The sequence below is a fragment of the Nicotiana tabacum genome, chromosome 15, assembly GCF_000715075.1.
Source record: "Nicotiana tabacum cultivar K326 chromosome 15, ASM71507v2, whole genome shotgun sequence".
NCBI lineage: Eukaryota > Viridiplantae > Streptophyta > Magnoliopsida > Solanales > Solanaceae > Nicotiana > Nicotiana tabacum.
This window is the reverse complement of record NC_134094.1, coordinates 63,784,625-63,811,318: the sequence shown is the minus strand read 5'-3', so window position 1 is coordinate 63,811,318 and position 26,694 is coordinate 63,784,625. Positions and strand designations below refer to the sequence as shown.

At 40.0% G+C, this 26,694-nt stretch overlaps 1 pseudogene; it reads right to left on the bottom strand.

The window, feature by feature from the left end:
- Positions 1 to 230: 230 nt before the first annotated feature.
- On the bottom strand, positions 231 to 20,842 carry LOC107761409 (calmodulin-binding transcription activator 4-like; annotated as a pseudogene).
- Between the last annotated feature and the right edge of the window lie 5,852 nt (positions 20,843 to 26,694).

The window sequence follows — 26,694 nt, the reverse complement described above, 5'->3', positions numbered from 1 at the left end:
GGTTTACGAAATCCATCTCATTGCCTTTGGCATTGATTTTGAAACCAAACGTAAGCAAAAAAGGGTTGAGTATTTCTACTGATTTCCTGAAATTAATAAAAACAAATAGGCAGTCATGCCAGTGACTATACCACAATCTACCCCTAGTATTTGCCCTTTGACGATCAACTATTTAGCAGCTAAAGGCGCTCAATCACATAAGAACATGTTAGAAAGAAAAAAAGAAAAGCTTTCGAGCTAATCTTGCAGGCATCAAATATTAAAAATCTCATGTCTTAACCTATCAACCTGTACACATTATGAACAGCACCTACAACATACATACTATCTCACAGTGACTTACAAATTGCAATCGCAATCAAGCCTCAATGTATAATTCTTGTACCTATCAGAGACTAGTTTGGATGACAATGAAGATGTCAGGTGTACTAATAACTAGGAAACTGGTATATGTCATCATTTTCCATGTTAGACATGTCACCATGAGCAGTTGATGCTGATTCACTTTCCGCTCCTTCAAGCTCAGCCTGCGGTGCGATGAAGAACATTAGTTCATATGAGTTTCCTGATTTTGAACTATGAAAGCGGATCTAAAAGCTCCCTATACCCCTCCTTAGGATTGACAATATGCAGCACTTGTAGAGCTTCACACATTGCTCTACTCTATGGTTTAGGTGAAGGCAAACTACCATGCTGCCAGAGAACGTGCCGAGCCAAGTGGTCTAATCAGAGGAGTATGAATAATGTTACGATTTTCTTCAATAGAATGGAGTATGCTGTGGGTAAAATACATGGATCAAGAAGCCAATAATACTGCCACCATATCCCAGATATGCTGGAAATAATTTAGAGACAAGAACATTCACTCATAAGAGTTTTCCAGTTGCTCGGACAATACCACCAATATCCACTATTTGGATTTTTAATTTGTCCTTGTTCCATTGCATACGATGTAGCTACTCCACAACCTTGACTATTTTTACGATCACATCTCTAAGACCCACAACCTTGGTTTTTTCAAGAAAAGGTAAAGTAAACTAAAAGCATAATGGAATATATACTTTGTGCATCTGTGTCCCTAATATTTACAAGGAAGATAGAGGATGGCTAAAATTCATTCCGTTCAGTCCCAAATGATGTACGTACGCATTCCACATGCAAAAAACTATGTAAATTTCAATCTATCATGTCTTTTAGTGACAGAAATGTCGTAGTAGAATGATGCTTTGCTTACCTTAGCTTGCCGGTACTTTTCAAGAATCCGATGATATTGCTGCCGTGCCCCTGGAGATTCAACCATTGATAGCACTCTTGAGACAGCCTCATCCAGAGCAGCATCAACTTTCTGTTTGCGGAACACCTTGAGAATGTCTTCATCCTCACTTTCATCAATTGATTCTGTGTCATGTCGAAATCCCCGAAGACCAACACCCCTTCGACGCCACCTTAGCACCACCTTCTCCAAGATTCCAACTGCCCAACACACCTTGTATTGCTTTCTAACCTGATAGCCTCGTACATGAGCCTGCCATGGAAATCACAAGCAAGTCACTTTTTCTGCTAAACGAATTATTTTCTATCCTCCATACATTCCCTCTACCCCAAACCCAAAAAAAAAAAGGAGATCATAATTAACAAATGATCCGAACTTATATTTTATTTATAAATATGATTGTGACTTCTGTATTAGTGACAGATTGTATTTGAAGTCTTATCAAGTTTGACCTTCCTAGAAGATAGCGTATAATGAGGTTAAAATGTCAATTTTGACTTAAAGCATATAAAGCACCTGTATCTTCACTACTTTCTGGCGGAATGCAAGGAAATCTTTCCGACCTTTCCATCCTCGATATTTCTTCTGAATTGCTAAGGCTGCTGAGTTGTAGTCCCGCGTATTGCGGAATGCCCACTTTGATGCAGCTGAAAGCCCGTGAATATTGTTTGAGAGGATACCATATTCATCTCCACTTGCGGTAGCAGTAACAGCAGATTCTCTCTGTTGTCTTTTGCGGAATGAATGTGCTCGGAATGCAGACTGTATACGAGCAGCAGCCTGAGCTGCATTACGGACTGCAGCTAAGCTGTCCTTTAGAGAACGCTGATCCTCGTTTGTGGTGGCACTTGTGTTTGATATGCTACTAATAGTTTTTTCTGCTTCCACATCAGCAGTACCTTTTGAAAGCTCACTCTCCTCCAATGTGAGGGATGAAAGATGACTGGTGAGAGCTACCTCTGAAAGATATCCTGCAAGTCCCTTATGACCGCAACTGGAAGCAATTGATGCAGCAGTTTTACCAACTGGATCTCGTGAGGAGGGATCTGTAACAGCTCCAGCCGATGCCCCGGATGCGATGAGTGAAGCAACCATTTTTTCCCTGTCACAGATATGAATATTCAAATAACTTAGCTTCCTATGGCTACTAAGCATAAGGCCCCAGTAAAGATTGTCATTAGCAAATTCACTACACATGCAAACACAGACACAGACATATATAAAGAGAGACAGATTCAAGGAGTTCCCTCAATATCTCAACATCCATGAAGCTCTTCAAAGCTGAATCTCTCCATGTAAGAATTCGAAATGTTGAAAAATACTGCCTGATGTGCTCAATTTTAAAAAATATATAAAGAGAGAGATTCAAGGAGTTCCCCCGATATCTCAACATCCATGAAGTTCTTCAAAGCTGAATCTCTCCATGTTGTCAATATATTACTCCATAAATAATTCGAAAAGTTGAAAAATACTGCCTAATGTGCTCAATTTTAAAATTTCACTTAGGCAAATTAGGAATGAGACAGTATTTCTTGTAAAACAGCAATAACTGAGTGATCGAGTCAAAAGTAAAAATACCATTCATCTTTATATTTTTTGTATACTCAGGAGGTGGAAGCAGGACATGTTTTTTTCCCTTTAAAATGACTGAGAAATCCCATAGGTCAGTGGTGCACAATTTGAAACTTGGTGGATAATGGGCCCACCCTTCTACCCTTATCCACTTAAATGCCAGGCTTTTGTTGCAGCAGGGTTCAAGCCTGGTGATGTGCACCTAACCACACATCACGCATTGTTTTCTCACCACTAGAGCAATGCCCTGGGGCCTAGAAGTGGGACATGTTTGACTTCCTAAGAGTTGTTAATCCAGCTTCTATTGCTACTGACTACAAATTTTAATGTGAAAACTGAAGCACAGTGATTAGTGAAGTAGTTTATCAAACCAAAAAAAACAATAGAATTACCTTCCAAAGCGTGCAGCCCAGTGCAGGGCAGTCCAGCCGTTAATATCACGGAAGTTAACACTGACTGCAGCATTTAGAATTGGGTGCAGCGCCCACTCAAATCCCAATCCAGAAACCATGTGAATTATTCCTTGCTCTTTCTTAGATAAAGAACAGCCCATCTGATTATCTTTTCGTTGCAATTTATAAGAAAGCCACTGCTGGAACTTGTCTTTTAGAAGTTCTTGAAGAAGCCAATCAATGGTTATCGTTGATGTTGAAGTGCCAAACAAAAGAGATTCAATGACCTGGGACCATGAATCTTCATTTGCTTTGCATTTCTCCAAGAAATCATTGCTCAACATAGAACTATCTTCTTTTTGGGCAGATAAGTCCAATAGAAGCAGCTGCACGAACCTGACAAGTAACAACAATTCCTCTGTACTTTTATAAGCTCCTTCCACGTCAGATCGATTATTTCGAGCACAATCATCAGGCTTATCCCGATATTCAAATTCCTTCACCTCACTGCATGACTCCCTATTACCACTAGTAACACAGAGGGTGACTTTACCAGGCAAATGAGGAGGAGCTTGGCAACAGATGACACCTTCTTGAATGATCTGAACAGGAACTTCACTATCACCAAACATGCAAGTCCACATGCACTCTGAAGGATTACAGAGAAAAGATCCAATGATAACAACCTGCGTTGAAGATCTAGAACGTTATAAATATTGGTAATAATTAAAAAAATGGGTGAAGAAACCAGCTGAAAACTATTAACTACACCTTAGTATCTAACTTGTCAATATCCTGAGCATGGTCATGAATATAAGGTACACGGAAGGATTTTTTTTCCTTTGTGATAAAAGGTGCACAGGAGGATTTTAAATTGCTTTCATAAAAAGCTACCTTCAAATTGTTCAGCATAATTTGACTATAGGAAATCATTTACAGAGGTTTTATCGGGAGGCTCAGTTCTTCAACTGAGATAATGAAAAATTATTTCACCTTTTTAGTTCTTTTTAGTTGGAACTTTAGGCGGTTCTCGAAAAAAGATAACGAAAAAAATTATCCCTAGAGTCGAGACTAAGAGGAATGTATAAACCAATGCTTCCACAGAGATATCAAAGATTTAAGGGGGTTTTGAGCATTGAGCAGCTCCAATGTTGATAAAAGAATTAGTCATTATGAGTTGGTTACAGGAGCCAGTTGCATCTCTTCCTCTTTATGACCTTTGTATTACTTTAAACTGCTATACATTCAGGTTCCAGTCAGCATTCAGAAATTAAGCCATGATATAAAAGCATTTCATCCAAGATTTTGAAGTAATACCATTTAAAATACCAGTTGCAAAACGATGGAAGTCTGCGTGTTCGGAAGCCATAACTAATTATATAAGTTATTGGGGCATGGAAAACAGAACACTGAAATTTCAAATGACTAAACAAACGTATAAGCAATCCACTGGGATCTCGACACCACTTGCACATGCAGAAAACAAATTTCAAGAAACATCGCAAGTCCACAACCATGGAGAGCAGACATGGTTTACAGTACAAACGCAAACAATCAACTAAATCATGACATATACCTTTGTAGCCTCAGATGAATACCCCCAATCAGGGGATATATCCCGAAATGTAAATTTCTGCTTCTGGGAAATAGTTAAGCTCATCTCATCTTCAAACGAAGTACCAATCTGATCTTGGTCAAATATTGTTGTACACTGGTCAGAATTGGATCCAAAAGCAGTTACCCCAGGAGAATATGCAGGATACTTGAAATTTTCAAGTTGTTTAAAAGCTGGTATGGGAGCTGCAAAGAAACACGAGTTTTCCAGAGATTAACTAATTAGTGACATGCTAGAGGCCTCTGGAGGTGAAAAAATGATTACCCTTCTGAGCCTCCTTCTTCACTGAAATTAGGCCACTTGTAGCTTTGATATGCTTCTATGGCACCTCTCTCTGATGAGATTTGCAGCATTCCCTGTGGTAAGTATAGGCATGTGAAAACACGTTTAGATTTTAATATTAAAATGTATAGCTGATGTGGGTTTATGATAAGAGGCAGGTGTTGTATTTCACCAGAAGGCCCTGAGATAAGGTTAAAACTTGCACTATATCTTGATCTTATATGCATTGATAGGCCTAATGAAACAGAGCTAACTACAAAATACACTTTTCTTACATTCTCATCTAACTTGGGCAAAGATTTGGTTAGTGATTCAGCAGCTGTGGAAACCCCATAGTGATCCAGCATATCTTTCCAGACGTGACCATCCTGGGTCAGATGTTGATGATGTGATTCACTGCTCTCAGCTACAGAGGCACAGTCTTATCAGCATACCTTCACATTTATTGCTTCTAAACTAGAAAAAGATGAGAGCTCCATTTAAAGAAATAATGAACACAAAGACACGGAATTAAATATCCAAGAGGAAGCATTGAGTTAACTGCTATCAGAACTTCAGAAGTTACACTTTCACTTCTTTTTTTTCGTATGGTAAATAATTTTATTAATAATGGGAAAATCTACATACAAGAAATATCACTACAGTCACACATACACTATTTGTTAGTGGATGCCATAAAAACTTATAATTAGTTACGTGTTTAAATTCAACAGAATAATCTTTATGGTGTACAGTTCTGACTAACTCTGAGTGGACCTTCAGATGCTGATGTATCAATCTACATTCAGCTGAGGTTAAATGGTTAAAGAAAATAAACAAATAAGATACTATTTTGCAAACACTTCTAAGTCAAACAAGCTACTATAAAGGCTAGCATTTAACCATCAGATTCCGACAAGTATCCAGGTCAACAGTTACAAGGCTAAGAACAAGCAGTAGTCAACCACACCAAGCAAATTGACAAAAATATCTACCTAGTTCACGATAAAGCACAAATAACTAATAAGTAAGAAAATCTCCAAGCTTTGAGTTGCCTGTAATAGAAATCCAAAGCAGAGAACCATAAGGATGCATATGTGCATTCTACAATAATAATGAGAGATGAAAATGACAAAAACCTGAATGATGTTGCAACAACAGACTGTTTGAGTTCCCCTGCATCTCGACAAGTGAACTGTCGTCACTTATTGCATCTGCATACAGGGGATCAATTTCTTTAAAGCTGTCATCATTTAAACTTAACTGCTCCTCGAGCCTTCGCAACGCTTGACTCATCTCAAGCCCCGGTGAACTCATGACCTCCTTTGTTCTCCCTGTGATGTCTGACGTCCTGTTATTATTGATGACTGCATCAGAGCAAATTTCTCCAGGGCTAGATTGATTCTGGTACTGCTCATAAGATTCACCGGCGATGAGAGTAGAGCCCGTCTGTTGAGTAGAATAGGAGCTTGGACTGGGAGAGAAAGTAGAAGAAATTGGAGAAGATTCTGACATGAAGGCTGGATTCTGCCTACCCTGTTCTCATATGAAAAACTAATGATGTTAGGACTCGTTATACTTTTAACATATTTAAGTTCTAGCTAATAAACAGCTTAATAAGATGCACTAAACAAATATTTAATTCTCCAATATTAGCTGTACATACAAATACTAATACAGAGATTGAAGGATCTCCAGCATCACATTATTGCCGCATTCACAGGGAAACAAGATTACAGAAAGAAATGATGGTTGAAACTGAAGAACAAAGAACTACTGATGCATAGATCCTTTGATTGATGAAAAATTATTCAGTGGTACCGAAAACTCTTGTCATGACATCATATTAGCTTGTACTGGGTTCTAGAAGACTGACCTCAGTTATGTCTCTGTAGTGAACCAGAACAATGTGCTCGTACGCACTGCCCAAGCATCCAAAGTTGTGAACAAATAAAGTAAAAAGAACAATCAGTTACCTCCCAACTTTTTGCTCTGAGAGAGAGAGAACAGAAAAGGAAGCTCTAGAATATTAAGCTTCCATTCAGCTTTTTGTAACTCCTAAAATTTCGGTGCCATTTGAAACTATGGTGAGTTTAGCACCTCTTTCCTAAAAGTGCACAAAACCAAAAAATACCATCTTACAGATAGATAAGAGCAAGTAACACTCACGGATCCAACATCCAATAGCTGCGTCTCTGGAAGGTAGGATTCTGCTCTCCGTGTGCATAATAACAGTTCAGGGCTTCAGCATTTCCAACCTGGACATGGAAGAGACAAATAGGAACTACTCATGCAATGGAAAATTGTTAGAGAAACTGGAGAAGAATATGAAATGCATACATTTTGGGGATTCATACCATCCATGTGAAACACACCATAGTTTCCCAAAAAAAGTCAGTTGCAATATCAACAACACAATATTTCCTAACAAATGTTGTTACCTTAAGCCGTTCATGTGCCTCCCCAACAGTTCTCCCATCTTTCTTCTTGCGCCAACTATGCCCATCTTTACGGAAGAATCTGAGGACCCTCTTGTTAAAGAGAAACAATGATCCACCTGTGGATACAACCACTTTGTCAGATGATATGGAAGAGGACAGCAATCTACATGGTTCCAATAGTAAGAGGGTTTGGAGACTACTGGGTGGCTTTTGAGCTGCTTCATTGGAGAGCTGGTGGTTCTCATGATTTCGCAGTATGAAGAGAACTTCAGCAGGCTTCAACCACCTGATTTGGGCTTCTCGAACCAAATCATTAATATCATATCCTGAAAAGTAGAATAGCAGCAGTTGCTAAATCTTCTAGATCAGCAGATACAGATCAGTACACTCCATTCTCAAAGGCCAAAGCGGCATCGTTCATAGGTAGTCAACCAGTAGTTTCACAAGGAAAATAACTATATTAAAAAAGAAACAATTTCAAGCGGTTACCTATGGAACAACAAAGAAAAAAAAAAGTGTAAACCCACAGGTGGGGTGTCGCGACCCAAAATCCATCTAGCCGTGATGGCACCTACCCCTACCCGCTAGGTAAGCCAAATATCAGTCAATACAACTCAAATGCGAATAATAAAAGTAAATGAGTAAAATTACTAAACATTTATACAATCTCCCAAGGATTGGTAGTACAAGTCATGAGCTTCTAAGACTTAGAATTTACAAAGCTGGTACGAAATAAATACATCATCTGTTCGAATTTGCAAATCTAAAGCTACCAAGGACAAGTGGCAGTTATAACCGAAATGCACGTACATCTTCAATGTCAGCTCCCGCCATACACAGCAACATCAGTTCCAAGATCTGCACGCAAGGTGCAGACGTATAGTATGAGTACAACCGACCCCATGTACTCAATAAGTAACAAACATAACCTCATGTTGAAAGCAGTGACGAGCTCGAAAAGAGATCAGAGTCCAGTACCAGTAGCCAATAACCAACTCGTAATAATAATATAATGAGAACAGTAAAGGTAAATAACTCAAGAGATATATGCTCAGCTCGTTCACAGTTACGGGGAAAGTAGGCATGCTTTTCAAGTAAAACAGTCAATTCCAAATCTCACCCCTAAAACACTAAACATGAGTTTATCAAAAGAACTGTATTCCCATTCACAACACCAGATAAGAATTTCCGTTTACCAATTAGCATGAGGAAAGTACATCTCTATGCCTACATATCAATACATGTCAAGTCATCAACTATCATATACCGTCTAGCATGAGGAATATACATCTCTATGCCTACATGTCAAATCATAAATGTCACATTACCGTCTAACATGAGAAAAATGCATCTCCATGCCTACATGCCAAGTATGCATGTCAAATGAATGATTTTACGGTGATACCCCAGGTACTCTCACTCTCAACATACCCAAATTGTCTGTCTCAAATGCCCACTTCATCACACACACGATCACTCAGCACTGTACGGGTGACTGGCATCAATGCCCCTCACTAAAGCATGTGTATATATATCACTGTTCCTGCGCTCACTGCTAGTATGTCAGACTCCAGAGGGGCGGATCCTGCCCAACCGCTAATCAAAAGCCAATATGACCTATTGCGACGTGCAGCCCGATCCACAATAACACTTTCAACACGGCTCTAAGGTCCACCTCAGTCATCAACCTCTCAAGTCTCAAGGGCTCACAATCTTATACCACTCAGCCCAACAACTCCACATATGGAAAAACATAATGATACGTGCAATGTCACAATGAATGATGAACAGAGACTGAGATATAATTTGCAAATGAAGAACCATGACTGAGTGTATAATTACAGTTAAATCAGAAAACTCAAAACAACAGAAATAGCCACATTAGGTCTCAACCAAATAAGCACATAGCCTAAACATGATTTCTAACATGAATCACAGCTCAGGTAATCAAACAAGGGAAAACACGGATATAACAGGATATGATAGCAGAACAAGTCTGGTACTAGTCTAAAAGTCAACTTGAATCATGATTACCCCGGTGCACGCCCACACGCCCGTTACCAAGCATGTGCGTCACCCCAACACATCACAAAATAGTTCCCAGGGATAATTACCCTCAAATCTAAGTTTAGAAATGTTACTTACTCTAGAAATGCCATCCCGAGGAAATCAACCTCCTAAAGGCTCGAAACTAGCCAAAAGCAACTCAAAATCATCAAATAATGCCAAAGAAAACAAACTCATACGATAAAGGTCGAATTTTTAATCAATTACTCAAAGTCAACCAAAAAGTCAACCCGGGTCCGCTTCTCGAACCCCGACAAAACTCACAGTTTTCCGACAACTCATTCAATTACGAGTCCAACCATACTAATTTCACTCAAATCCGACTTCGAATCGATGCTCAAATCTCAAATATTCACTTTAGAAAAATTTGGACAAAAACCTCCAATTTCTCTTCTAAAATCATCAATCAAATGCTAAAATGGAATCATGAAATATAATCAAAATCGAGCCAAAAATAGTTACCCCAATCCATGTGGTGAAAATCCTCTCCAAAATCGCCCAAAACCGAGCTCTAAATCTCAAGTTGTGATAAAAATAACCAAAATCTCGATATAAATGCATTTGCCCAGCACATCCGCATTTACGGACAAAATAATGCACCTACAGCGTCGCTTTTACGACCAGAACCTCGCTTCTGCGAGACACAAACATAATCCCGACCTCCCGCACCTGCGGAAAAAACTCCGCTTCTGCGACATCGCAGGTGCGAGGACCTGCACCGCATCTGCGCCCAACTCGCTTCTGCGCCAAAACAATCTCCGCATTTGCAGACTCCGCCCCCAGCTCCAGATTGTGCTTCTGCGCTACCAGTGCCGCATATGCGGCTCCGCACCTGCGCCCAAGGTTGCGCAAGTGCGGTCACACCAGATCTCTACCCAAACCAGCATCAACCAACATGTTCTCAAATGATCTGAACCACATCCGAATCTCACCCGAGCCTCTCGAGATCCGGTCTGAACATACCAACAAGTCCCAAAACGTAACGCGAGCCTACTCGAGGCCTCAAATCACGCATGACAATATCAAAACCACGAATCGCACCTCAAATCAAGCTTAATGAACTTATGAACTTTCAACTTACAAGACTCGTGCCGAACCATATCAAATCAACTCAGAATGATTTCAAATTTTGAACACAAGTTCTAAATGACATAACGAACCTATTCCAACTCCCGGAACAACAGTCCGAACCCAATATCATCAAAGTCAACTCCCGATCAAACCTATGCGGTTCTGTGTGATAAGAACGTGCCCTGGTATGCCCACACATCCATCTCAACGTCCTCATTTCAGCTAACTTCATCTTCTTGACGGGCCAGCACTCTGCCTCATACAACATAGTCGATCTAACCACTACACTATAGAACTTGTCGTTAAATCTTGGTGGCACGTTCTTATCACACAGAACCGCAGAAGCGAGCCTCAATTTTATCCACCCCGCTCCAATACGATGAGTAACATCCTTGTCAATCTACCTATTGCCTTTAATTACAAACCCAAGATATCTGAAACTATCCCTTTGGGGGATGACTTGTGTATCAATCATCACTTCTACTTCTGCTTCAGGCATCCCATCACCGAACTCTCACTCCGTGTATTCTGTTTTCGACCTGCTCAACTTGAAATCTTTAGACTCTAGCGTTGGTCTCCAAACCTCCAACCTTGCGTTAACCCACCTCGCGTCTCGTCAATCAATACTATGTCATCAGCAAATAGCATACACTATGTCACCTCCCCTTGTATGCGTCGCGTCAGCACATCCAATATGTCAGGGCAAACAAAAATGGGCTAAGAGCCGATCCCTGATGAAACCCATCTCCACAGGGAAATGCTCTGAGTCACCACCCGCAGTCCTCACCCGAGTCTTAACTCTCTCGTACATATCCTTAATCACCATAATGTACGATACCAGAACACCGCTAACCTCCAAACACCTCCCTCGGGACTTTGTCGTAAACTTTTTCTAGGTCAATGAACTCCATATGCAAGTCTTTTTTCCTCTCCCGAAACTGCTCCACCAATCTCTGCACAAGGTTTATGGCTTCGGTAGTTGAGCCCCCGGTGCATAAATCTGAACTGATTCTCGAAAATAGACACATTTCTCCTCACCCTCCTCTCCACCCCCTCTCCCAAACTTTCATAGTGTGACTCAGCAGCTTGATCCCCTTATAGTTGTTGCAATTCGGGATATCACCTTTGTTTTTGTACAACGAAATCATTAAACTCCACCGTCAATCTTAAGGCATCTTCTTCGTCCTAAAAATGACATTAACAAACCAATAAGCCACTCCAAGCCTGCCCGACCCGCGCTCTTCCAAAATTCCACTGGTATCTCGTCAGGCCCATTCGCCTTACCCTTATTCATCTTCCGCATTGCCTCGTCAACATCCACAACCTTAATACGCCTACAAAACCCGAAATCACTCAGACTCTGAGTTCTCCAACTCATCAAGCACGATGTTCGTGTCCCTTTCCACGTTCAAGAGTTTATGGAAGTATGTTTGCCACCTACGCCTAATACATGCCTCTTCTACCAATACCTAGCCATCCTCATCTTTGATGCACCTCACTTGGTCCAGGTCCCGAGCCTTCCTCTCTCTAATCTTGGCTAACTTGTGCAGCTTCCTATCCCCACCTTTGCCCCCAAGATCCTCATATAGTCGTTCAAATGCTGCAGTCTTAACCGCCGTAACCGCTACTTTCGCCTCTCTCCTAACCTTCTTATAACACTCCCTATAAGTTCTCTTCTCCTCCTTGTCCGTGCTTTCCACTAGCTTCAGATTTGCCGTTTTCTTGGCTTCCACTTTACCTTGGACTTCCCCATTCTACCACTAGTCCCCTTTGTGGCCTCCTGAGTATCCCTTCGTGACCCCTAACACCACTCTAGCAGCTTCCCTAATGCAGTTCGCAGTCGTGGTCCACATACTACTCGCGTCCCCCTACTCCTCCATGCCCCCATGGCCAACAGCTTCTCCCCCAACTCCTGAGCTTTGTCCTTAGTCAAGGCTCTCCACTTGATCTTAGGCTGACCGTACACCGCTTTCTTCTTCCTTGCTATCTTGATCTCCAAGTCCATTACTAAGAGCCTATGATGCGTCAATAGACAGTCACTCGGGATAACCTTACAATCAGTGCAAAGACCCCTATCACACCGCATGATGAGAAGATAATCAATCTGAGTCTTGGCTACTTTACTCTGAAAAGTGACCAAGTAGTCCTCCCTCTTTTGAACACACGTGTTAGCTACCACCAAGTCAAAAGCACCAGCAAAATCCAACAGCGAGGTTCCTCCCTCGTTCCTATCTCCAAAACCAAACCCGCCAACCCGCCATGCACCTCGTCATAACCCCTAGCAGTCTCCCCAACATAGCCATTAAAATCACCTTCTATGAAGAGCTTCTCGTTGTGCGGAATACCACGCACAACCTCATCCAAATCCTCCCAAAATCGCCTCTTGACCTCCTCGCCCAGGCCCACTTGTGGCGCGTAAGCACTAATCACTTGTAAAGTGAACCAACCAACCACTAGCTTGATACTCATCAGCCTATCGTTCATCTTCCTAATATCTATCTCCCTGAGATCCCTATCAACAAAAATACCTACCCCGTTCCTGCCCTTAGCACCACTTGAATACTACAGTTTGAACCCGTTAACATCTCGAGCCTTCGTACCCATCCATCTAGTCTCCCAGACACACGCTATATTAATCCCCCTCTTCGGAAGAATCTTCCCTAACTCTATAGACTTACCCGTCAATGTTCCTATATTCCAGGACCCCACTTTCAGCCTAGCGTAACCCTTACCCTTACCCCCCCCCTCCCGCCCCCCAGAGGACATGACCTTACTCTACCATCGCTCAATGTAGCCACATACACAAGCAAAGAACTATGCTAAAGAGTATAGACTAAACTACAACTACTACAAATGCAGAGAAGCAATCAGAGTTTATGCATAGACTAAAAAATATTAGGACGCAAAAGATACAAATGACTCAACTAATGGCAGAGAAAATGTAAACAAGTCGAAGTAAATACAATAGTCAAGGATAAAAGTCAGTAAAACAAATACTAACAAGTCAAAAACAAATTTTCCAGAACAATAGAACTTGGAGTGGAACCGGGGTGCCGAGGAAGGTGTTGCCACAACCCCTGTACAGAACCATTGTTGCCGCTGCTAGGGCTGGAATTCCGACGAGCACGCCTAAGAAAAGAGATGGGAGAGAAAATAGAGGGTGAAGCCCTCTTTTGCATTTGCTGCTAGGGCAGCGAGACTCATTCAAAGAAAAGGGGATGGGGGTAGGAGAGGAGGGACGGGAGGAGAAAAGAAGAAGAAGAAGAAGAAGAAGAAGAAGAAGAAGAAGAAGAAGAAGAAGAAGGGAAAAGATGGCGAGAGGGGAAGAAGGGGGAGGGCAGAAACGACAAGGAAGAATAGGAGAGAGAAGATAGGAGGAAAGAAGAAAAAGGGAAATGTGGGGGTGGGGGGGAGGGCCTTACCTTATCTCCGTGGGGTGGATCGCCAGTTGGTCGCCGCGGTAGTAGCGAAAGGGTGGGGGTTGGTCGCCGGGTGGGGGGTTGCATATTATCAGAGAGACGTTAGAGAGAGAGAGTTTTACAAAGTTCTTAAATGGCTTCCTAATATCTATTATGTTAAGTGATAAATTTATTTAACAATTGTTAAGTTATCAAATTGAGAATTACTTATGGAAACTTCTACAAATTGAAAAAGTTGTCTTAAGAACAATAGCGACAACAGGAGGATACATTCAGTATGTTGTGGACTACAAATTTAAATTACATATGTTATGCTCAGTGTTATCAAAGGCGAAAAGCGCAAAAAAGCTCTAAGGTCCGTTAGGGCTTTAAGCGCAAAGCGCAACTAAAGCATGAGCTTTAATGAAAAAAGGCGCAACTAGAGAAAAAGTAAAAATATGTATATGTAGTCCAAGACTAATAATTATAAGTATGAATAACAAATATATGGACAAAGAAATTGAAAAAAAATTACGATAAAGCAAAATATCAGTTGTTTAATGTCGCCTTTTCAAGATTATATTCATTGGCAAAGACAAGTATGCCTTAGAGCCTTGATGCGACACTAAAGCGCCCACAAAGCGAGGCGAAGCGCTCAACGTGGTTTGAGCCTTGCTTCAGGGCTTAAGCACGCTTTAAGCGCGCCTTTGACAACACTGGTTATGCTAGAAAATCAGAACTCTTGGCTTTTGTTCTGTTGCATGTCTCAGAAGTGAAGAGGATGTAGAATCTCCTTAAACCTAAGATCGGACAAGAAAACGGGATCTCATTGAGTAATAAAAATCATGATAGGCAAACTAACTGCACATTAAAACTAACCAGAAGTTGTCAGAGGAGTATTCAGTTATGAAATACTTCAATAAGAAAATTGGAAAATTTTATGAACTCTAAACAATCTTAGTAACACACTTTACCTTTAATTTGCTCTTCATAAAGTAAAATAAAAGACGAGATTACTGTATTTGACTTTATTCCTTTCCATTTTTCTCTCCCTTATCTTTCAAGGAGAATCAAGTAATAAATCTTCAATCCTAGAGAGTTGGAGGCCTTCCTGGAGAGTCTACAAGTAGTTCTCACAAACCAAGGACTAGCTCCAAATACTGAAAGCGTCAACACATAGTAAGGAGTTTGCATTTGAAATACTAGTTAAATGTTCAATAGCAATCGGTTTTCCCAACCATTGGGTGTCATCTCTTTGCTAGAATATTTAGAAGTGATAAGTTTCTTTATTTTTCAGCATTACGGGTTCATATTTCTTACCTCATTTATCCTCACAAACTGACCCAGCTAAGCTCTTTCACTAAACAAGCATCCCTGCAGTTTCACATACTTGCAAAGAAGGAGTAGTTGCCCTCAAAAAGCTTGGGGTAGGTTACACAGATTTTCTGCTCTTATTTACCTCTTCTATGAATGCTGAGAAGTAGACTTCAATTATGGCCACATCACAAGCCTTTATTTTCTCGAAGGAAACATGGCTTTTCTAATTTCAACAGTCAAGCAGTTAGAGTTAGCAGTTATTCAATTGACAATCTTCCTCCACAACCACATCATTTATTTATTTATTCATTGACTCACTATTAACTAAAATATGAACATTCTCTTGACTTCGTTGGATAATGCCACCGAAAATCATTTTCTCTCTCTTTAACATTTATTCCCTTTACTCTAGTAGGCAGCAAATATTCATCTGACGTCATCGAAATTTGGATAAGGGAATTTGGTCGAAGATTTAAGTCCCTTAGAGCTAACTATATCATGATCAAATTGGCCGAGGGACAAAAATTCATCAAGTTTCATTTCTATAGTGTGAAGTTGAACCATCTAGTTGCTCAGATCCTTTAAAGTCCTCCCCGCATCCGTGTCGCTCCGACACAATTTGGGTGAGAGTTGGATCCACAGAATTTGGTCAACCTAACTTGGGTACTTTGACTACACCTATAACCCAGAAATACAGGTTGATCGAGTATACTAGGTTAGATTTTGAGTTTATGTCACATTTTTTTTTTTTATGAAGTAATTAGAGTTTATATATATATATTCACAAATAGTACTAGAAGACTTTGTTGTTATACGAGATAACTTATGAACAAAACAGTAAGTGGTTACAAATAATTTAGCTATAAATATATATATATATATATATATATATATATATATATATATATATATATATATATATTCACAAATAGTACTAGAAAACTTTGTTGTTATACGAGATAACTTATGAACAAAACAGTAAGTGGTTACAAATAATTTAGCTATACCATCTTTAATTTACTAACTTCAATTAAGTGTCAAAGTATATACTTAAATATGTCGTATATACATTTATTAGCTAAATAGCAGCACCCGCATCCGTCTTTGATCCACAACCTGGAATCCTAAAATTATGTAATGAAGAATCGGACTCCTAGATCTACACCCATATCAGATAGACGGATAACCACATCCAATTCCTAGCAACATAGTTGATCATAGACGATTAAAAATGTCGAGTACGCTGGGTCAACCCACTAACCAGTTCATATAACCCCTAAAACAACACCACCCACCCTAAACTTAAGGGGCCTGGGCCAGGTCCACTATTTTGATCCCTTAACCGGATCGGTCTGAACCGATTCATGGCCCACATGCCAACTCACCTGACCCGATCCACTAAAACAAAAATTTTAAAATAAAAAAACTCTTAGTGCACCGGGCTGCCCTACTTGTAGAAACGCAGGGTAATCCGCGTACAATAGACCCTTGTGGTCCGGGCCTTCCTCGGACCCCGCGCATAGCAGAGCTTAGTGCACCGGGCTGCCCTACTCGTATACTCTAAAATCTGCAAAGTTGACCTTAATAAAGTTTGGACGTTTTATTTTCATGAGAAATATTCATTTTCCTTTTCTATCAAACTTCTAATTGGCCAATTTGTAAGACAGTAAGTTTTTCATTATTCAAATTTCAGTTGAAAATTAATAAAATATGAAGTTTTGTTTTTATTTACTATTCTTGTATTATTTTTCTTTTTTAAAAAAAAAAGTAATAACATTTTGTATGTTTCTTATAAAGTGTTAATTTTTTTTATCTAACAATTTAACTATGATAAACTATTAACTTAATATAACATAAAATATAAAATTTATGGAAATAAAAAATCTGAACCCCTTAATGGTTCAGCCATAAAAGGGGCTAGCGGTCAAAGGGCCAGATCAGGTCCAAAGGTTGCATAAAGGAGTCTCAAGTTTGACCCGGACCTGGCCCATTAACGACTTGAACTGTACCAGTCGGACCACAACTGGTGGGTCCAACCCCTAACAGGTCAAGTTTCGCTTGGATCGACACCTTTGACAGGACGGGAAAATGATGGATTTCTACCCAAATTAATGCAATAGAAGAGGTCAAATCTAGTTGCCTTGTCTTCTCAACTCTATATTGGTTTCTAATACCAGATAACTAATACAAGCCTGCTCCTCTCATCTCTAATATGAAAAACCTGTTCTCTTTGATAACGATGTTCTAATTATATAATAGCCATAAACGGAATCCTAAGAAGCAGAAAATCTTTCTGGAAAGAAGTAAGAAGCAATTCATAACAAGTGTCATTCGTAAAAATATACTCTCTATTTCAATTTATATGATACACTTTCCTTATTAGTCCGTTTAAAAAAGAATGACATATTTCTATGCTTGGAAAAAAATTTAACTTTCAACTTTCCACTTTACCCATTTCACCCTTAATGAGAAGCTTTTATAGCCACACAAATGTTGTATCCCCATGAAACTTTTACCCTTTAAGCTTTTAAAATCGCAAGTTTCAAAAATCTTTTTTTTCTTACTCTATTCCGAGTCAAACTACGTCAAATAAATTGCACGGAGGAGTAATAATGTAAAAACAAGCAAATAAACAAAATTAACAACATAAGCTACTAACAATTACTGAACTGACTAAGACCCAGTAATGGACCCAAGATTTTCACAAGCAGATTCGAACATATGATGAAGTAATGTACAAAGAAATCAACAAAACAAATTTTATTAACTAAAAAATAATGATAATACGTTATTCTAACTGTACTCCGAGTCTTCATTTCATGAAACGTATTCGTAATAGTCTCATCAGAAATACATATAAAATATTATGTTTCCTAATGAATATAGAAATAGCTTATATAGGAAAAAAGTTGTACTTGTTGTTGAGTGGTTTCGAATCCAGGATCCTTTCGAAAAACTGAATCCATTTGCAGTTATCTTGGCGCTGTTTTTAAGTCAAGCGGGTTCAACATTTATTTTTATAACAATATTTTCTCAAATAAAGATAAAATAGACCTATATAGACAGTATAATTTTTCGACGAAGTGGGTTCATATAAATCTGCTTTATCTCATCTAGGTCCGCCCCTGCTAAGACCTCCCCCTATCCCCCAGAAGTAGAAGTAGTAACAATGCAGCTCAACAAAGGCTTGCACACCCATAGTTTTTTTGAATGACCAAGTATCTCAAGTTGCAAGCAGCATTTCTTTTTAAGCTTTTGCATGCCTGAGTTTCTCGAGTTGCAACAGAAAACAGGTGGGGAGTTTGTATGGCTAAACATTGTAACTTGAGGCGAATTTCCCATTCACCTACTTTGTGTTGGATGCTCAAATTATTTTCACATGGTAAAAAAATTGACCTTTGGCAAGCCACTGATAAGTCTACAAATCCACATGTAAATCACAAATTCGTGCTATGTGCGCCGGAGGATGTTGAGTAATATAGTGTTTCACATCAAGTATAAAAGAAAATCTGAAGTGGTTTAAAAAGTTTTGGATCACTCCACCCATTGCCTTAAGATTTTAGGTAGGCTACTCAAATTCTTACTCTCTTTTCAAAGGCAGCTTGCATAGCCATTTTTATCAAAACTTGCTCTTTAATGTCATTATTCATGCGTCAAACAAATGATAAGCCTATGAATTAATGAGTTCACCTTCACTTATCACAAGTGGTATTGTTAATTAATATTTTCACCCATCTCATGCATGAAATAATTAGGGTGGAGGAAGAGACAAATCTGGGAAAGGCATGAATAGGAAGAGCTCACTTGCACAAGATAGATGAGGGCGGGAAGACCTATGAATTCCGTTAAAAAGAAGGATTCGAGTAAATGTGTACAGTGTACTGCAACGCCTTGACTACATCTAACTTATGTCAGCAATAAGTGCAATATTCTAGTGTAGTGTTCAACAATTTACAAGTGATATTTCTTGCATGATTTAACAAACGATATCATGCCATCAAATTGCTAATTTTAAGACCTTTCAGGCTTTGTAAGAGGGAAATCTCACCTTTTTTAAGACAATGACAAAAAGGAATTTATTTTGCTGTCTATAATTTATGCAATGAGAGGTGGTTAACTGGGGATATGTAACTAGCTGGAATCTTTAGGATGCACTGAGTGCCTTCTAGAGAGGGTCGGTAGGGAGTCACTCCTTACAACAGCCCTCCCCATTGGACCAAGCCTAGATAATCAATTATTAGTCACCTTGACCGACCGACCGACTGACTAGGCAAACACAAAGGAAAGTCAAAGCTCTTCTAACATGGGACAGAGGAGAAAGAACCATTTATTTCGAAAGTGAATGTGTCCTTTCTATGGGTGGCCTTAAGTGACCAGCTGAATGAGGCAAGGTTTTAACTTTAGAGTTTAGCCAATCAGCTCAAAGTGATAAGCTTTTTAGTTTTTCTATAATTCTCTTTCGCTTAAAAGGCATAGAATACTGAAATTTTGTTCTGAAAGAGTACAGCTTAAAGAGAATATAGAATGACGATAAATATACAAAGTTATTCCTGTACAAGCTTTTGCCAAGGCTACATGATCTTTTCAAGCAGTAAATAAAGATTCTGAGACTTAAAAAGTCATAAAGACATAGAATGCAATAACTACAACAATTCACTCATCAGACACATAGTAATTCATGTTCGTCTTGTCTAACATGCCTTTAGCATTTGTAAAATACAAAGTTTTAGATCAACACTAACCAAGGAAATCATGCCAAAAAAATGGTCAATCCATCAACTATACATCCACCTCAAATTAGTTGGTGTCAGCTATACTAATCCTCTGTATCCGTGGTGATGTACTCGCGCTCATTTCTTTCCAATACTCAGTTTTTTTTTTTCCTTTAAGACAACTAATCAAAAATCTGTCTTGATTTAGAAGATTTTAAAAATTGAACATTTACGGGTTTAACTAACTCCAAAAATATTGAAACACAGAAGTCAATTCATCTATGCTAATTGAAGAGATTAAGTACAAAAAATTACCGAACTGACAAGTAACAGTGAATATATAAGATAAAATAAAAAAGAAAAGGAAAAGGACTTAACGCATGAGTGATCCAAGTAGAGTTTTATTTACCTGATTCGGCCATAATTTGTAGTCAATAAAAGCTTGTGACGGTGATGAAGAATTGCAGAGAAATTTTCCTGCCGGCTTTCATTTCAGAATTTCAATCACTTATGCAAAAGTTGAACAGATCGTATGGCCGCCGAAAAATAGACCTTGACGGATACAAGAACGGTGAAAGGCGACGGCAACGGCGACGACGGTGGTGGAGAGAGGGAGTGATTTGACTGGAAAAGGACGGCTTCAATTTTGTAAGAGTCGATGTACGCTCTGTAACCTCAGAGTGAAACTGTGTGAGCTACACGAAGCTACCACGCTTCAGAAATGGAGTTTATTTATTTAACAAAAGAAAAGAATTTATTCATTAAAATTCAGATATTATGGAGAACAATAGTATAAAATTTAAAATAAAAAATATTTTAAGAGTAATAAAATATATATCTTCTATTATATGACAAAAAGAAAGTGATAGATAAAAATATTAAATAAAATAATATGCTAATAAAAAATTTTATTAATAATATAATTATATTAAATATTAGATAATATAATAAAAAATACATAACAAAAAAGTTATTGAACGAATTTTTTTTATAACACTAATATTTTTCTTTTTGGGTCAAATATTGCAACTCGATTGTGATTTTTTTTTCTTTCTTTCTTAAAGTTGTTGTGCTTATTTTGCAATATTGTTCTACTATAACTCATGACACTATGTTTCTAAAAAGTAGACCTCCGTAGCTATGATATACGTAAAATTTACGATCGAATCACTAGCAAATTTTCCCAGATAATGTTGTGAAATCAAGCCATGAATTGTGACACACTAGTTCCTTCAGTTGTGCATGCCTTCAACAAATAAATTATATCTTAGTATAGGAATATTCAAATTCCCAGCCACTTAATTCTATAAAATTAGACATCAACTTTTGCAATGTATCAGAAAATTAGAGACAAATTCCCTTTGGATCAATTGCGATAAATTGTTTGAAAATGACTAAGATAGCAGCCATGCTGACTTTCCAGATTTGCATGCTTTACTAAAAAAAAAATTCATATCCCGAGCTGAAAACATTCAAATCGCAAGTCGCCTGATCCTATAGAACTAGAACTCAAAGGTCTTCAACATGTCAAAATTTTAGATCGAAATTCCTTCCAAATTGGTTGGAATTAATTTCTAAAGCTGACTTTGAAGTCTGACACGTCCGCTTTACAGCTTTTCGCGCTTACACCAAAAAATTTATATCCGTTTACTCTAAAAAAAACGGATAACAATTGAATTTATACGTGATTTTAAGGATACGTGATATAACTTAGCACAAATTAAGAAGACAGATTAATATTGAAATTGACAATAGAAGAATAAATGCGAACCACGCATATCTAATTGCCTTGGCCCTCGAGTTTGACCACCTTTGAACCAAAGATGTTTCAACTGAAGTATGAACAGGCTAATAGAGTAAAAAGATAATAAAAGCTAGAAAGTGTCAGTATATTGCTTTATGTTGCGTTGATATATATCCATTACAAATGATAAGACCCTCTTTATATAGTAGGGGTGTCCTACTCTTGGTACAATTTTATACAGGGTAAAAAATCTTATGATTTGCTAATTACTCAGCCTCTCCTTGATATGTGCCGAGATTTCCGCCTTGATCCTCGATCGATCGTGGATATTTCAGTTGTCCGTTATTTGGCTCGGTAAGTTTTCCTCGATCTTGCTCGGTTTCGATCTTACTCGGTCTCGATATTACTTGATCTTGATCTTGATCGTTTTTGAGTCACGAGCTCGACGATCTAATTTTGCATCATGGTTCGATATAATATGAGGTCAAACCTTAACCTATCATATTCAGTCTCGATTAATCACACAAGAGGCGAGCCCGGTTTTGACCGTATACAGATAGTCCCCTCGTTTCTCGAAGAGAAGATGATGAGAAACGATATGAACTTCTGAATCCCATCTCGATGGGCCATGACGTAAGCGATGAACGTCACTGATACACCCGACTACGACGTAAGCAAAAAATGGATATCGAAATGTTCCGTCGGTCCAGTTACCAAGGTATTAAATGTATGTCAGTTGTTGGTCGGCCACTATGGGTTCTGAGCCGTCACCAACAAGCTATAAGTACTCTAACCTTCCTCTATTCAAACTTTACGTTCAAAGCTCCTCCTATTCTTGTTTCTTTTCAAAAGTCCCTTTGCTTTGCAACTCTTGCACCAAAATTTCTTGAACTTTTTGCAAACCGCATACCATCCTAATTCCCTTTTCTATTCTACAATGGCGAAAACTTCAAAGACTGTACCGCAAAAGGAGGCCGCCTCTTCATCACGACCCGCCGGCGACGGGGCTACGGCGGAACCTCATCTTGAGGAATTCGTTCCTGCAGGGTGTCCTACTGTTGCCGATTTTAAGATTGAAAAGACCTCCTCGGTACCGGGTCGATGTGAGCCGGTCTCGAGGTACATATGCACAATTACCGATGATCTCCTCACCAAGGTTAAAGAGGATTGCAACTGGGTCGATAAGCATGTGGTGGTACCTTCACCCGAGGAATCGATCACTACCCACGTGGAGAATTTTTTAAGTGTATACACTTACCCCTTCACGTTGGGTCCCTTAGACCCTATCATCATTGCTTTCTGCAAGAGGTACGATGTGACTCTTGGCCAGATCTACCCTTCCTTCTAGAGAATAGTGATTCTCCTTTGATTCTTCGTAAGCAAAATCGATGGATGTCCCTTTACCCTCGATCACCTTATGCACCTCTACAGTTCCCGACTCTATCGAGAAGGGCTGATCAAGCTTGCTCGTCGAGCCATCAAGGCCCCGTTCTCGAGTATAGACGAGGCTCGGGACCGAGGTTGGATGGGCCGATTTGTTCGAATAAAGACTTCGAACCTGATCCCTGCCGAAGACATGCCATTTCCTAAGAAATGGAACACGAATCGTAAGTAGTACTTCGCCTTGAATGTTCAATCTTGTTGTTTTACCTCTTATCTCCTTCCTTATCGATATTTTTAGTGTTGCAGTTGTGGCCCAAGTGGCGGACGTAGTTTCTGAACTCAAGGAATGGGTCGAGGGCCTTGTGTCACAAATACTCTATTCCGAGCGTGCTTGGATGGAATTATCGAAGGGTCGATGGGAGGCCCGTAATCATGGTAAGTTTTATCTTTTGATGCAATAATGTTTAATTCCCTCCTCGTACAGTCGAATTCTTATAGTTTTTTTTTCTTTTGTAGGTCTCCCCAAAGATGTTGCCATGAGGCCTCCATCCGGTGAAGAGGATGTGCCTCTCAAGTCCCCTGCTCCGAAGCATGGTGATGAAAACAAGAGGAAAAGGGTCCCGAGATCCCCAAACTCAGAAAAGAAGAAACCAAAGAAGAGGTCGCGTAAGCCCAAAGGAAGCGCCGACGCTCTATCCTAGGACTCAATTTGCCGATTAAGGGACGAGTTCGAAGAAGAAGAAGAAGAAGAAGAAGAAGAAGAAGAAGAAGAAGAAGAAGAAGAAAAAGAAGAAGAAGAAGAAGAAGAAGAAGAGAAATCCCAGTTGGTGGCCCGTGTACGGGCAGGTGAACCGACGGATGCCGAAATCGGACCGTTCCGACATGAGGAGGTCGATGAGGGAGTCTTAGCCGAAGCTCCCAAACCAGAAGGGGTTGAGGCCACTCCACCCCAGCTAAGGGGGTCAAGAAGGAGACTAGGGGCGACGCTTCTTGAGTAGAGGAAGGTATCCCGAGAGACGAGCTTGGGGTGATCGACATTACCGGGTCCCCTCAAATTTCAAATGCCATGATTCGCGAGGCCAGTATGTTAGAAAGCCATTCTTACGAGGGGCCTCAGGGGACGACTGATATCCATCACTTCTTGGACGGATTTGAGTCTACTGCCTTCGAGGATGTCACTGGGCTCGGAGACTTGCCGGCGCCAAAGAAGGTACCATCGCCGGGAGCCAGTGGGTCTTCCTCGAGCCCAAAATTGGTGAATCGGTTCCCGACGTCGATCCTGACCGAAGATGGTCAATAGCTTTCTCTATCCCGGAGGATGTCCGGGTTTTCTCTGCCCCTGTGGGGGTTGCTAGCTACCTTCGGTGCTTGGTGACCGAAGAAGATGAGGCAGTGATGAACAAGGTGGAAACCCCCTGCCTATTCAATGAAGCCCAACAAGCATTAAATCGGTTAACTTTGTGTATCTTTATTCTCATATATTCTAAATCTAAATTTGTAAATAACCATAACACCTTCCCTTATGCTTGCAGGCTTCGGTGTTGCATCATGAGACTTTCCTCTGATACCGAGAGGAATTAACTCACCACGAGGCCGAGGTTCGGGACCTCACTGAGAAGAGTGACACCTACAATCTTCTCAGTGAGAAGCTTTAGGCCGATTTAGTAACGGCTCGGAATGAGCATGCCGAAATGGCCGAGCAGGTATTTCGAGTGCTTCACGATAGTGAAGACGAATTGAAGATAGTGACTAACAATCCGATCCTGCAGGTCCGGCAAAGGCTTGAGCAGATCGGGGAGCTTCAGGCACAGGTAGATACAATTCAAGCTGAGGGTGGGGAGTTCAAGAAAAATATGGACATCTTAGTATCGAAAAGGGAAGCTGCCCAAGCACAATTGGAGTCGGCCGAGACCCAGCTCCGAGCTGCAAAAGAGAAGGCCTCAGTGCAGTTCAAGAAAATCGAGGAGCTTCAATCCTAATTGGACTTGGTTATTTCTAATAAGGCAAACTTGGCCAATGAACTCGAGGCGGCCAAATCTGAGGTGGTCGTGGCCAATACCAAAGCCGATGCTAAAGTGTCCCAATTCAAGGTCAACTTCGAGGCCATCCAAGCACAAGCCAAGAGCATGGCGGATCATGCAAGGTGGGCAAGCTCGAAGGGAAGCCCTCGAGGGAGTCCATGCTCAGGACTTCGATATACTGGCTGAAATCGAGAACGCCAAAGTAGAAGAAGCCAGGGCCCTAAAGTTGGCCTATCCTGAGGAAGATTTCGAGAGTTTAAGCGAGTCTGAAGGCAGGGAAGATCCCGAGGGCGGAGATGTTGCCTCCGATGAAGACCAGGCCACTTAGGCCTCTGTCGCGCCCCATTTTTCCTCGCGGAAAGCGGGCCTCGATGTCGTGACAACTCTTTTAAATGGGAGGGTGTCGCCACCTAACGGATTAAGGTGCATTAGGGCACCTATTTTGCAGATAACTCTCAATTAACCAGTTGCGTCACCAAAGATTGGGTAAGGGCTCAAATTACCTTGAGGAAAAGGTGTTAGGCACTCCTCGAGGTCCACAACGGTGGATCCCAGCCGAACTCGAATTATATGAATTAGTCTAAGAGAAGGGAAGCAATTTGGACAAATAAAATGATTGACTTTAACAAAGGTGGGGGTCCTAAGTTTTTTAGCCTAAAGGATCACCCTGTGCAACATAAATAATACTTCGTAACTCCCTCAAGATGGGGTGTTACTCATATTATTCAGCGGGCACATGCTATCATCTCCTGCGACCCGATTACTATCTTTAAGTTGTTTACCTAAAGCGCACTAGTTAATTCTAAGTCGTACTCTATGCTTGCACTACCCGTCCCATTCCTATGGTCCAGGAGGCATTTGGACCTCTATTTCAAGGGGGGTTCTAGACTTTAACTTAGGTTGCTCAAAATGATAAAACTAAGCGACATACAAAACAAGTTGGACCTTCATGTAAAAGCAAATAAGGGCTCAAGTTAGCCTCCACACTTAGGCAGCAAATGCACGCAAACAAATTAGGTGTTTTGACAGTTTCAACAATTAAAGTTGTTAAGTCCTATAGACATGATTTCTATGTGATTCTAGATTTTAATCATGCGAGCAGTTATGCAAAGTATAATTCCTGCGTGACTGCACAATTGCCTACTGGTTATGGGTATAAGCGGTTAAAACCTATAGACATGCTATCTAGGTGATTTACTCAGTATTTGGCAGTAATAAACACGAGAGATATTCAGAATAACTCAGTTGTTCCTATAGGCATGATATCTAATAATTGGACAGAAATAGGCATAGGAGCAGGTAAAATATTTAGTCAAACGATCATGCTTTTGAATAATGTGCAAGTATTAGGCAGGTTAAGTGAAGTGTGTAATTTCCTATAGGCATGGTTTCTAATAAGCAGAAATAGAACACAATTGAACCAAGTA